The following is a 14,984-nucleotide window of genomic DNA, read 5'->3' as shown; positions in this document are numbered from 1 at the left end:
TTTTGTAATTATTATCTGTTTTTGTTTTGAGTCTGTTTCTGCCGAGGGGCCAGTTGCACCAACAGAGCCGATTGAAACAGTTGTTGCTATCTCAAACTTCATGCTTGCTTTCAGCATAAGTGCCAGAGAATTTGATTGGGTTGACAGTACATCTCGCCTGCTCTCCTGTGCGCCAAACTCATTGCATTAACCTAAGTTTTTCAAAAAACAAACTTTTTTGAATACTGCGGTGATAAAAACGAAGAGGAAGGAATTCCTTGGGTTTTGCAAAATTTTGATCATTTTGAGAGAAAGAAAGGCGTGCTAAGCCTTTTATGAATGAAACCTTGCTTGTCGGCGTGAGTACTGAGAAGGACCCTAGCCTGATCCAAATTGGTTCCACACTATCTTCGGCGCGAGCGATTTGTCGCTTTCTTAAAAACTTTCAAAAGCAAATGTTTTGCGCGGCCCTGTGAAGACTTGTGTGGAATCCCTCTTGAGGTCGCGCAGCCTAGGATCGCTCTCAGCCTCAAGATTCAACCTATTTGTTTTCCGACTTTGAACCCGTTCAGAACGTTCAGAAAGTTCAACGGACAAATGCCGTTAAAGGTCTGTATGGCCAGTTTCGAAATAGCCCTCGAGTAAGAGGCACCAAAGCCGAATTGGAAAGAGCGGATCTCGCCGGAAGAAGCTTGTGGAGTAACCGGGATGAATTCTCTGCAAATCAGTGCAACAGCCGTTCTCCTGGACACAGAGAGGCTTCAATTCCAAAAAACCATTTGACATGGACTTGTTACACTTTTTACCCTTTGAGAGCCTCGCTGGGTCGAAAACCCAGAAGGGCGACCCAGGCAAAAGTTAAAGCAAGAGAAAAATACAAAAAAGAAAAATGCAAAAAAAAAGAAAATAGAAAATGAAAAGAAGCTCGCAAGGACGAAAACCCACATTGGGCACCTTGGCAAAAATGAGAGCTAAACAAAGTGAAGGTTAAAATACCCGGGTGTACCTTAACCGGAACTACGTAAGGCTTGATTCCCATGTTTGGGATACGTAGGCAACTTCATCATGAAGTCCAGCCCCCAACGCTTTCATAGCGTTTCAGTCCATGCAATGGTTTCGATTTCATCCCCAAAGTCCAGTGGCCAGCACCCTTCAAGGTGATTGTGTCCATATATGTGTTGTGACCATCTTCGTCATCTCTGTGTCTGAGAGTTCGACCATCGCCAATGAAGACTGTTTACAGATTGCTGCGGCACCATCCCAAACAAGGGGCAACTTTCCGTTGCCATGAGCCGCCGTGAGCCGCCATTCAAACTAGGGGCAACTTTCCGTTGCCTCCCACCCCCCTTCAAACCAGGGGCAATTTTCCATTGCCTCCGATCTGAGGTTGCGCATCTCGAAGAGTAAGTTCCATGCTTGTTGAGCATCAGCTGTTTGAAAAGTAGTTTTTGAAAATTTTTACGGAGGTTGACTATTTTCTCGAAAACTATTCCATTTTCCAAAACCGGACCATTGTCTTGGACCCAAAAAAAAAGGAAAACTTTCAGTGCTTGTTGCCTGACTTGCATGCTTTTCAAATCAAAAATCGAACAAGTACGTTAATCCGACTCTCATTTTGATCAAAACTATTTTAGTAGAAAGCAAAAACAAAGAATGGTTAAAATGATGAACTAGGGGCACAGTCGAGCCAGGCGTTCTGTCTTTCCCCCGTCATCGACGTACTTGCCAGAAGGGCGCTCTGCCCGCCAAAAGAAATAGCTGTGAGCTAACGGCATCGGGCGTGAACCCGCAACTCCCTGTTCATTCATCAGTCACCCCGGGGAGGGATGGAAAATGAGAGAATGAAGAATAGAGAAGTGTAAGTTGAGAGAAAAGTGAGGAAAAGGGTTTCGAGAGAAAATCTGAGCTCGAGAGCCGAGTGATGTGAAAATCACAAATCAGAAAGGGTGGGAAACAATACCCAGGTTGAACTGGCTCCTCGTGGTCCGAGGTCCCCCACCTTCGCTAACGCGTCTGTGTGTCGTGTTTCTTTGATTTGACGCTCTCGTCTTTTGTTTTTAGTCTTTTCCGAGCGTGTCTCGTTGTGTTTAGGTCGTGTACCTATATTTGAGTCCTCCCCGCTGTGTTCAGTTGTAGACTCAACATCCCGGTCTGAAAAACCCTCATTCGATTTCAAAAATCATTTATGCTCAAGAATGCTGTGCCATTCTCTACATTTGAGCGTGTTTCGACTCCAACCGGTTCCATCTTTGAGGTCCGTCCTGTCAGATTGGGCTGTTTGTTTGAGAATTGCCGTGTGCAGAATGAACCGAATGCTGTGTTATGGGCTGAATGCAGATTAATCCCCAACAGAGTAAGGGCTGTGTGTCCAAGAATCAGGCAGTGGGTTGTTTAGGTTATTTTGCTGTTGGCTGTTTAAGTTATCTGATTATTACAGTGCAAGTGTTTAATTTTCAGACAACCCATCAATTTCATTTACATTGAGGTGTAACATGATGAGATGCGATGCAATGCATGAAATGTGTAAATGTAAAAACTTTTTCAGATAAAGAGTCCGTTTCATTTCATTATCTTTTCAAATGTACAAGTTTTGGAAACAAAAATCTGCCTGCGGCAGTACAAGGTAATCTATCTACCAACAAAAAGAAAAGTACAAGAAAGAAGAAAGATAACAAAAATCCGCATCTCTGTCGAGCACTCCGGAGGGCTGTCAGTCCGTCCTGGTCCTCTTCCTGGACGAGGGTCCAGGAGCATCATCAGCGTCGTCGTCAGAGCCCGAGCTAGAACCGTCTCCGGTCTCCTCCTCTGATGACTCTGACTCCCCCTCTGTCTCCGCCTCTGACTCCTCGTCATCATCATCATTCGGGACTGGAGCTCGCGAGCTGCTCCCGACGTGAGTATGCCCTCCCCTGGTACGGGGAAATATCCTGCCCTCCTCATCTCTCCCCCGAGCAGGGACAGAAGGTCCCGCTGGAGCACCTCCCGCCATGGGAATCTGGAAAGGAGGCTGAAAAAGTACATAAAAGGGAAATGCATCAGTATACTGTGAGCAGTTTAACAGTGCAGAATGCAGTATATGAGTACAGTGTGAATGCCGTGAGCAGTCTATCAGTGCAGAATGCAGCGTGTGAGTACAGTGTATGAATGCCGTGGGCAGTTTAACAGTGCAGAATGCAGTATATGAGTGCAGTATGAGAATGCCGTGAGCAGTTTATCAGTATAGAGTACGGTGCAGAATGCAGTGTATGCAGTGTGTCAGATACTGTGAGATCAGTGGATCGGGTGTTGTGCCGTGCATCAGATTATGCAAAGCAGTGTATGAGTGGTTTGAGGCCAATGTCAGAAGGACATACCGGTATGCTGTAGAGGGCTAGGAGATCAAATGTCCACTGGAGCATCCCCATCATCGAGGCATTCATCGCCAACGACTGACGGGTGTACCCAGAAGAAGCCTGCAAAAGTATCAGATGCATCAATATTCTGTGGAATATCAAGTAAACTGAGATGAATAACTGTACAAAAATGCAGTAATACGTACCGGAGGTAAGTCGGGGACATCAATGAACTCGTGACCAGCCGGTGGAGGGGCGAAGGGGATCTGATAGGTCGACCCACCCTGCCCCTGGTAAGTCAGTACAGCAGGCAGGGCAGGCCAGCCAGCTCCCCGTCCTCCCTGCACCTCACCCCTACCACGGACCCGGGCCCTCCTCGAAGATCCAGCTCCAGCTCCTGCTCTAGCCCCAGCCGCCGATGCCACAGGCCTGGCCCCCTCTGCTCGACGGCCGCTCAGGGGGCGCATCAGGTACGTCCGCACGTACTCCTGATTGTCTCCAGTGCCTCGGAAGCCGGCCTCCTCCCAACCGATGGAGTAATCATCCAGCTGCTCAGTGGTGAGCCCCTCGGTCTCCCTCATGTCTGCAGGAGGGGGAACCGGGACTATCTGCTCAGGTAACCCTAGGGTCTGGCGTAGAAAACGCTCCCCCAGGTACCAAGCCCGACAGACCGGGCCCTCAAGCAGAATCCGGAAACGCAAGGTCTCCTCCGCACCAGGGAACCGACCCCGCATCGCAGCCGGCATAGGAGCCCACGGCCGCCAAGTGATCTGAAAATGGCAGACAGTTTGTTATCTACTGTTATTGAAATATACAGTTGGAAAGCGAAGCTTAAATGAACTGAAAGTAAAGCATACCTCCGCGGGGGTGATGGTGTCGAAATATCGGCCGAGGAAGCCGAATGTCTCCCGTGGTCGCCGGGTGCATCTCCCGTCGAAACGACTCAAAAACGGGACGGCCAAGGGAGTCTCCGCAACTGGCACGGGGGCAAGCCTAGGAAAGTAGGCGTAAACCCACAACTGCAAAACAGATGTCAGTATGACCGGCAGAATAAAGCAGAAAAGGCAGAGCCGTGTGTTGTGCAGTGTATTGTGTGCAGTGTACAGTGTGAGCAGTGTACAGTCAGTGTAAAGCAGAATGTATGTGTGTGCCGGGTGTACAGTATACAGCAAGTATAGAGCAGACTACAGTGTGTGCAGTGTACAGAGTACAGAAAGTACGAGACAGGAATGAAAAAGCGGAGAAGAAGTGTACCTCCCAAGCCCGCCAGTAACCTCCAAGTAGCTGGCCGCTGCCGCGCGAAGCCGAGCTCATGTACCCGTAAAGGGTGGCCAGAGCAGCGCCGCCCCAATCATAGTGCAGAATATCTCGGACGTCCACCAGTGCGCTGAGAAGACAAAGAGGCACGGTGTTCGCCCGATCGGCGAAGATGGTAGTCCCAAACAGCAACATGAGGAAGCCGCGAGCATACCTCTCCACGTCCTCCGGGGTCATCTGCGCCTCCTCCTCCAACACGGGCTGGACTCGAAACTGGACCTCGAACCAGGAGTATCGGACGAAACCTAGGCGAGCTAGGGGTGGGGCCTCCCCCAGTAGATGGACCTGAGCGGTGGTCCACTCATCCATGTCTATGTCAAAAGGGATCGGATCCCCCCTACCCCGATGCCAGTGAGCATCGAGAAATCATGAGGGGTCATCGTCATATCCCCTGCAGCAGAGAAATGAAAAGAATCGGTGGTGTCCCACCACCTCTCCGCCAGAGCGGCGAGGAGAGGTCTGCATGTGGACAATCTGGAGAGCCCTCGGCAGAAGGTGCCGAAGCCCGCCCGGTCTACGATGCGTCGGACTGCGTCAGGGAGCTCATCATACCACTCCCGTGCACCAGTATTCCCATACCCGTGAATGGTATGGGAACCCTCCTGTAAACAGAAAATAACAATTGCAAGACAATATTCAAAATGCAGTTTTGAAAAAAAAACAGATAAAGCATGTGTGCAAGTTTGACGAGTTTCAGGCAAATACAGGGTGCCGGTATGCTTGCAGTGAAATACGTGTGCTGTGTCAGCGTGTTTGGGTGTTTCAGAACAGATATAGCATTGTGTGCAAATCTAACAGATTCAGACAAATACTAGGTGCCAGTGTGTATGCAGTGAAATACAGTGAGTGCAGTGTGTTCGAGTGATTCAGGGCTAGTGCAGTGTGTGTGCAGGTGTCAGTCTCGAGCAGATGTCAGTTGTATGTATGTTTACAGTCAACTATAGTCTACAGCATATCGGTTTTTAGCAGTTAAAGAATACAACTAACTATGACAGTTTTTGTATCCTACATTGCGGAAAGTAAAGCAGAAGACAAAGAGTTACCTCGGAAGTGCCGAATGAAAGGTGGGAGGTAGGCTCACGCAGTAGTAGCTCAGGCGCCACATGCCTCTTGAAGCTCCGGAACTGACGCAGGCCGTCGGGGGGCAGAACATGGATCGTCGGCTGGTAGGTCGCCGGGTCGAACGGGCGCTCGCTCAACGGTAGGAGCTCGACCCCGGGATCTATCTCGTGGTCCGGGGGAGTCTCGCCACGTGGAATGTCGTTCGCCATATCCGAGATGATGAGAAAATGGCCGGGAAGGAAAATCGGGCCGGAATACGAAGAGTCAACTGAAAAGTCAACTCCCAAGAGGGTCGGAAATGGCCGGGAAGGCCGGAATATGAAAAGGCACGGAAATGAAGAGGAAAGTGGGGGGAAAAAACCCCGAAGAGGCGGGAACGCCAAACGAGGCACCGAAACAAGAATGTGATCGGTGGAAAATGTCCGAAACGCGAAGAAAATCGCGAATCCGACGACGAAACGGGCGTAGAACGCGAAGAAACGGGCGAAAAATGAGAGAGAAACACTCTATAGAGAGAGAGTAAGGGATTTCGGCGGAGGAGGAATGAGAAAATAGGGTTTAAAACCCTATTTTAAAACACCCAAGGTGAAAAGTCGAAACTGCCCCGAACCAGCAACTGTTTGCCGGTCGGCAATGTTTTGTGCCGGCCGGCACTTTTTTGTGCCGATGGACTTATTTTGATGCCGGCGGCCAGCCGGTGGCATCCCCTCCCGGCCGATGATGTTCCCACAACCTTGTTTAGGCCATGTGAGGAGTTTTTGGTCTTCATAGCTCAAGAAAGTGCAAGAAAGTGCATTCCCGACGCTCGACCGGCCTCCGTTCTGACTTCGGACTGCATCTGCCGTGCGTAGCACTTCAACCCATGCAAGGTGTATCCTTTTCGTATCCTTTTGGCTTTTGCAAGGTCCAAAAGTTGCCCCATGTATATCGCATATCATCGCACTGTTTTGTGCATTTCAAACTGTCGCACTGTTTTGTGCATTTCAAACCGTCGCACTGTTTTGTGCATTTCAAACCATCGCACTGTTTTGTGCATTGTATTTCATTCGCGCTGTTTTGCGCATCGCACTGTTTTGTGCAGTTTACATTCGCGCTATTTTGCGCACCTCACTTGTACTAGTTAGTACACTGCATTGTTTTGAACACAAACCGGCTTCGCGTAGCGTATAAGTCCAACTTTCAAAACCGGCTTCGCGTAGCGTATAAGTCCAATTTTCAAACCGGCTTCGCGTAGCGTATAAGTCCAACTTTCAAAACCGACTTCGCGTAGCGTATAAGTCCAACTTTCAAACCGGCTTCGCGTAGCGTATAAGTCCAACTTTCAAACCGGCTTCGCGTAGCGTATAAGTCCAACTTTCAAAACCGGCTTCGCGTAGCGTATAAGTCCAACTTTCAAAACCGGATTCGCGTAGCGTATAAGTCCAACTTTCAAAACCGGCTTCGCGTAGCGTATAAGTCCAACTTTCAAAACCGGCTTCGCGCAGCGTGTAAGTCCACTTGTATCTTTTTTTGCATCTTATGAGGCACACGTGTCTCATTCGTTTCATTTTGCATTCCGTGTGGCATGTGTCTCACACTTACATTTTGCGCATGGTCTGGCGAGACCTTAAACACGTACGGTCTAGGAGACCTTAAATCCTTGGAAGGTGCAAGACCTTTAATGCATTGGTGTGCACACTATTGCTTTGTACATGTCTTAAGCCGCGTGTTGTCGCGCATTCCATGCAACATGCATCACTTGCATCATTTGCATTTCAAAAAAACAAAAACAAAAAAAAACATGCATAGTCATGCATACATTTTGCATTCCGGTCTAGGAGACCTTAAATCCTCTAAAGGTGCAACTCCTTTGGTGTTTGTCGTGCCCGAACGACTTTTGGTGGTCTGGTAAAGCCACCTGCCTATGTTCGCGGTGAGTTCCTAGAAGACCAACTGGGATGGTGGAAACTAGAGTTCGAATGGCTTATACCTAGAACGCAAAAGGTTCGGGAGTTCCGAGACTAAAGCCTGGTTTAAATACCCAGGGGTGTATCCTCGGCTTGAAATCTGTATGGAAACCCCATAGATTGAGGCAGCTTGTCTGCGCCTCAGTCCTGGACACTGAACCAACCTAGTATATCGCCCTATTGGTAAGATAGGGAAAACCTCAAACATAGTCATTGCATCATAGTGCATTGTTATCCATTTGCATTGTAGATTGCATGCATTCACTGCATCGCCTTCCGCCTATGGCTTGCGCCTTTCCAGGTTGAGCTTGGTTTGGTATGTGTCCTTACTTTTCATGTTAAAACACAGTTCTGCATGTGTATCGCGCCGATTCCACGCTGATATGTTGGTTGAGGGTTGCGACACCTTTTCTGTGTTACACATGGCTCGTACATGTACATGCCTTTCCTAGGCAAGATTTGGTTTGGCTTGCGTGCCATATCCATTGTATCCATATCCACTCCATTGCATATTTGTAGATATCGCATTATAGATTGCATGCATTCATTGCATCACCTTCCGCCTATGGCTTGGGCCTTTCCAGGTTGAGCTTGGTCCGGTATGTGCCCTTACTTTTCATGTTAAAACACAGTTCTGCATGTGTATCGCGCCGATTCCACGCTGATATGTTGGTTGAGGGTTGCAGCACCTTTTTTGTGTTACACATGACCTGTATGCGTACATACCTTTCCTAGGCAAGATTTGGTTTGGCCTGCGTGCCATATCCATTGCCATCTTCCTAGCATATCCATATGTATTACATTGTAGTGTAATTTTTGCATCCGGCATTAGGATCGTAGTCCTTTCTCCAGCGGGTCGTTTCCCCACTTTTGTCAATTCCACCCAATACTTGTTCTTGCGTCTGTCTACAATGCTCATAGTTCAGTTGACCGTTCTATGGTAGACAGACTTGTTATCTCCATCAATCTATTTGACATAGGTGTGGTTTCGAACCGCTCGTGATTGGATCACGATTCAAATGCTTTGCATGTAGCTTGCATTGTTTCAATTACATTGCATCTTCATTTGCATTATTCATACATTGTTTTGTATATATTGCATTTCGTTTTGCATCCACATTTGCATTGCCATGCATGTTGCTAACGATATTGTACCTGTTAAGTTTGTTTTCTTTTCAGGCACGATATTGTATGTACGGTTCATTTGAGGCTGATGTAACCAGACGAGCCGCACAGGTATTGTATCTCCGAGTGAGACGTATTGAGAATTCCATAATTCTCTTACATCCTTTCTGCATTGTAGTGTAGTTTGGTATGCTAGCTTAAAACTGTCGCATGTTTGCTTCATTACAACTTTATTTGCATGATCATAAGTTATGTCCGGCTCTGTGCATTGTCTTGCATTTTGCCCCCGCCTTCGGGCGCATATCTTGTTTGTCTTGCATGTTTGTCTAAGTCTTCGGCCTTGTCAAAAATGGGTCGTCTCTAGGCTTTGTCATTCACTCCCGTCATTGTTATGACTTTCGAGTTCTGTCAAAGAGGGGCAACTGTAGACACCCCATTTTTGACCGTCCTCAAGACTTGGACGTCACCGTTTGAACACTCGGTGATTATCCATGTTTGTGTTCGTTTGGAGTTCCCGGAGGTCTCGGCTCGTGCGCCTTGCCTCAGGATCCCCGAACTCGACCGTTTAGTGTCTGGTTTTGCACCAAACACTTGCATCTTGCCCTTGAGAGGCAGGATAGGGCTTGTAGACCATCCCCACCCACCACCGGCAGTGGCTAGAGGCCACCGGCTGTGTTTGCTGCCACCGGCAATGTTTATTGCCGGCCGGCACTATTTGTTGCCGGTCAGCACTATTTAGTGCCGACCGGAACTCTTTTTGGCCAAGATGGCATTTTTGGCCGGCCGGTTACTGTACAGTTGCTTTTTGAGATATTTTTAGGCAGCTGTATTGCAGTGACTTTCCCTCCATACACGTGTATGGAGGGATGGCCCTCTAATTTGGCTTAACTTGTAAGTTTTGCAAGTTTGGTTGCATATATAGAGAGAGGCTCTCTCTTGTTAGAAAAGGTTGGAGATTTTGGACATTGGAGGGGGAGAAAAACACAGACCAAGCTCTGGTTTTAGGGTTAGGATTAGATACACATCCTATCTCTCTTTTTTTTCCCTCTTGTGTGTGTAAAATAGTGTTTAGTTCATACTATTGCACACAAACACCTAGTGTTTCACCTTCCTTTGGCTCTTGAGGTTCTAAGGGACTGGTTTTGAAGTTTTGGTGTTGGATCCAAGCTAAAGGAGGCCATTGGAGCACCATTTGTGAAGAGGTCTACAAGGGTGAGAACCTAGTCTCATTTTTCCCCATTTTTGCATTGATTTTATACTTGTCTTAGAGCTGTTTTTGTGCTTATTGTATAACATAAAAAAGTTCTTTTGTTATGCCCTCTTTATTGTTTATTAAGAGTGTTTTGTTGTTTGAGGGTAGTTGACCACCCTTAGGCCTTGAAAGGCCTCATTTTGGGCCATTTTGTGCTAGCTCCGGGATTTTGGTGTTGGGGTCTCTTCACCACTGAAATCTTGAGGGATTTCAGTGGTGAAGATGATGCCTTGAAGTCCCAAGAAGGAGAGGGCCACCCCCTCTCCTTGTTGTCCTTGAAAAGGGCATGTTTTGGCCTCTTGAGAGAGCATTATGCTTGAGTGTGTGTTGAGCATGTTTAGGTTGTTTTTCATGCTTATATATCCATAATATAACATGATTTTAAATTGGTTTTGGTACTCCATGCATGCTTAGCATAGTTGCCACGTAATGCCTTGTTTATGCCTTCATGTGCCTTAGGTTGTTAGCCTTTGTTGGAGCATGTTTTAGGCTTAGTCTTGTGATGATTATGTGCTTATTTTGCCATGTTCTAGGTCTGTCCTAAGTTGCTTAGGTCAAATTTGGCATGCATCATATAGCTCCTTTGTATTTGGGCTTGTTGGCCTTGGGTATGTGCATGTGTAGCATGACATCTTTGCATCGAATTGGTGATTTGGGGTCCCTCCACATGTTATTTCAGTCCCATTTCCATGCTTGTTTGATTGCCTTGCATGCCCCTTTAATGCTTTGGAAGCTTGTGTAGCAATGCTCCATGTTTTGGTGTGTATGTATGCCTTTGTATTTGAGCCACTTAGATGCCATCTAAGAAGTCCTTTGGCCTTGTTTTGACATGCTAAAAATCTGTTTTAGTAGTTTAATGCATGTCATGTTTGTTGTGATAAACATGCTTCAAAGCTTCATGACTTGCTTCAAGTACTTGGACCATGCTTGCATGCACTTGCTTGTCTTGTTTAATGTGATTTGGCATCATTTTATAACATGATTTTAGAGCTCGCGTTGCATGCCAATTGTTCATGATTGCCTCTTTCAAGTGTGCTTGAATGTTGCTTGCTTTGTGCCTAAGTGTTGGGCCTTAACATGTGTATGTGTGCATGTATGTTTAGCCTCCATTTTTGGGCATTATGGCTACTGTTTTGGGCCTTATTAAAGCTGCCTAATCCATGTATAAGTCCATCTTTGCACCCATTTGCATTGCCATATGTATGCTTGTATGCTTGCATAAGCTTGTCACCATGCCATGTTGCATCCTTAGTTTGTATGCTTAGGTTGCATTGCATCTTGCATGCATGCCTTGTTCCTTGACTTAATGATAGGAATTGGGCCTTGTTTGGTTTGATTGGTTTGCATTGCATTTGAAATCAAAGTTGCATACTTGGTTCTTTGGGCCATCATGCATGGAAATACGTAATTGGTGGTCCGAGAATCGAGGCACATGCCTCTTTGAGTCATTATCAGGATAAGGGACATGGTTGGTGTATACATGCCTTGAATTGTGCTGCCATGCTTTGTTTTGCCCTCTGTTGCTGTGAGTTGCAGGTTCTGCAGGCTTTTTTTGCCGACCGGCAGTGTAAGGTGCCGGCCGGCAATCTTTCCTCTGCCGACAACTCCATTTTGTGCCGATGGCCACACACCAGTGCCGGTGGTAATTCCACTCAGCCGGTGGCACTCCCCAGTGTCCAGGGATGCAGTCCTGAGGTTTTGACAGCCTCCAGAGGAGCAGAGGAAAGAAAACAGAGGCAGTTTGCGCATGGCGGCGCATTTCCCGAGGCGATTTATCTGCTTTTCTTAGTTTATTTAATTCGTTAATTAAATTAATTTGTAATATTAATTAGCTTGCGTAGTTAATTAATCTGTAATATTTATTCGAACCCTCCGAGTGAGGGTAAAGATGTAATAAGTGTGCGTGAGTGTGTGTATGTCTTCCAACCTCGCGTCTTTCTTCCCTTTTATTTACCCGCTTATGTTGGTAGATTAGGGCACGTTTAAATTAGCATACCTTATGCTACGCATGCGTGCATTCATGCATTTATGCTACATGTATTAGGCTCGGTGCATCACGCTAACTGCATTTGTACTTCAAATTCTAAACTGAATATGTGATAGTTGTGCATTTCTCACATGCCATGTTTAGGATAGCCGAGCCTATTCTAGCAACACTTTGTATGCGATGCATTAGGCACTTAACATGGACTTGGATCATGCATGTTTGCTAACAAGTTCTTTGTTTTTGCACGGAGTACGATGTAAGTATTTCCGCTTTAACATATCGCATGAGTGTGAATGTTGCCATGTCAGCATGCTTAACATGTGGCTAGATGCTTATGTGTTATAAACTGCTTGGATGCCTGTGGGTGAAGGTTGGATTGTTTGAGTTGGAAGAACTCATTGAAATCCGTGTTTTAGCCTACTTGCGAGTAGCAAATCCAAAGCATTTTCCAAAACAAACGGATATGCAATGCTTGTTTCCAAATTAGGCAATCTAGTCTATACTTGTTTGCTGCGCGCATAACATAGTAAATTCTAGGCTAATAAATGGAATAAGAACACATAAAGTTTTCAAATACGGATATCACGGTTAGTAGAGGCCGGTCTTCAGACCGGGCGAAAGGGGGTGCTCATAGCTGACCTTCCCCGATCGTACCCAAGCTCCCGAGCCGAGACAACTCCGGTGATGATGGAGATGTGGCCTTCGGCACCGAGTCAGGGTTTCCTAAATTCTCCCATAAAAAATATTTAGGTGGCGACTCTGTATCTAGCAAAGCAGTCCATGTTTGGCACTACTTTTTCAAAAATCAGTTTCTCAAAAACGATTTGCCAGATTTGGACTCTTTGGTTCAGATTAAGAACCGTGACACAAGTCGAGTCCGAACTGTAGTAACCCCAAATGAACAGAACGGGACTCATCCTCCCGGGGCGTTCGGGGACGTCTACACGCACTGTTTTGAGCGTTTTGCAAATGATGATTGTTGTACACTCTAACTTGGGTATTGAGTCAGTTCTGTGGTTTTGTTTTGAGTCTATCTCTTTGTTTTGAGTCAGTCTTTTTGCTTGAAGGTCTGTCTTGTTGTATCAAGTCAGTCCTGTTGTATAGGAGTCGGGTGATCCCGGAGTTGTTACCTTGGACACCATTGTCGTTTTTGTGCTTGTCTTTTCCTTTCTTTTGAGTCTATCTCTGTTGTGGAGCCAGTTGCAACCAAGAAATCTGATTGAAACAGCTATGGCTGTCATGCTTTTGTGCTTGTTGCTACTTTGAGCCTGTTGTGCCAACAATGTTCAGAACGAAGTGGCAGTGCTTTTCACTTACTTTTCTGTGCTTAGAACTCATTGTATTGACCGAAGTTTTTCAAAACCTTTTCAAACTTTGTGATGAAAACGAAGAGGAAGGAATTCCTCGGGATTTGCTAAATTTAATCAATTGAGAGAAAGAGAGGCGTGCTAAGCCCTTAATGATTGAGATCATGTTTGTTAATGTGAGTACTGAGAAGGATCCTGACTTAATCTAGATTCGTTCCGCACTGTCTCCAGCACGAGCGATTCGTCGCTTTCTTAAAAGTTTTCAAAAAATGTTTTGCGCGGTCCTGCGAAGACCTGTGTGGAATCGCTCTTGAGATTGTGCAGCTTAGGATCGCTCTCAGCCTCAAGACTCGACCCCTCACTTTCAAACCTTGAACTTGGATTCAGAATATTCAACGGTTAACCACAATGTGAGGCCTGTGTGGCCAGATTTGAAGCAGCCCGCGAACTAGGGGTAAGAAAAGTCAGATCAAGAAGCTTGTGAAGCTAGATCAGGAGCACCCCTCGAACTAGGGGCAAAAGATGCCAGATTGTGGTCGAAGAGCCGAAGATGGATCATTCCACAAATCAATGAAGATCGACAAGAATGCCAAATCCCAGAACGGGAGAAAATGGATTCAGATGGCTTCGAGATCTCGAAAACCATTTGACATGGACAAAGCTACACTTTTACCCTTGAGAGGTTCGCTGGGCCGAAAACCCGGAAGGGTGACCCAGGCAAAAGTTAGAGCAAAGAAAAAAAAAGAAGTACAAAAAAGAAAAGAAGAAAAAAATGAAGAAAATGAAAAGAAAAGAAAAAAGAAGAAAAGAATTGAAAAGAAAAGAAGAACAAAGCTCACAAGGCAGAAAACCTAGAAGGGCAGCCTTGGCAAAAGTTAGAGCGCAAAAGGAGAGGTTAATACCCGAGTGTACCTTAACCGGAACTGCGTAAGGCTTGATTCTCATGTTTGGGATACGTAGGCAACTTCATCCTGAAGTCCAGCCACAAACACTTCCAAATCAACTGTGTCCATGTAATGGTTTTGATCATCTTTGTCATTCCTGTATCCGAGAGTTCAGTTGTGACCATCGCTATGAGGACTGATTACAACGCACTGCGGTGCCCGTCCAAACAAGGGGAAACTTTCCGTTGCCAATACGCCGCAACGCCATTCAAACAAGGGGCAACTTTCCGTTGCCATGCAGTGCCGTTCGGACAAGGCGCAACCTTTCTTCGGATTTGAGGTTGTGCATCTCAAAAGTAGGTTCCGTGCTCGTTGACCAGTGACCGTTTGCAAAAATAGTTTTTTTACAGAGGTTGTCTAATTTTCTCGAATATTATTCCATTTTACCAAAACTGGACCATTTCTTGGACCCAAAAAAGGAAAATTTTCAGTGCTCATAGCCTGACTTGCATGATTTTAAATCAGAAAGTTGAACGAGCATGTTAATCAAACTTTTATATTGATCAAAATTGTTTTAGCAGAAAACAAAAACAAAAAAGGGCCAAAATGATGAACTAGGGGCACAGTTGAATCAGGCTTCCTGTCTTTTCCCCGTTATCCATGCATTTGCCAAAAAGGGCACTCTACCTGCCAGAAAGGCACACAGCTGAAGCTAACAACAGAGGGCCGAAAGCTCTCAACATCCTCCGAGCAACGAGGTATCAAGCCAAGTGCGAAGCACGAACTCGAGTAA

The sequence above is a fragment of the Camellia sinensis genome, chromosome 7, assembly GCF_055761805.1.
Source record: "Camellia sinensis isolate YWXY chromosome 7, ASM5576180v1, whole genome shotgun sequence".
Classification (NCBI taxonomy): domain Eukaryota; kingdom Viridiplantae; phylum Streptophyta; class Magnoliopsida; order Ericales; family Theaceae; genus Camellia; species Camellia sinensis.
Note: the sequence above shows the minus strand (reverse complement) of the source record.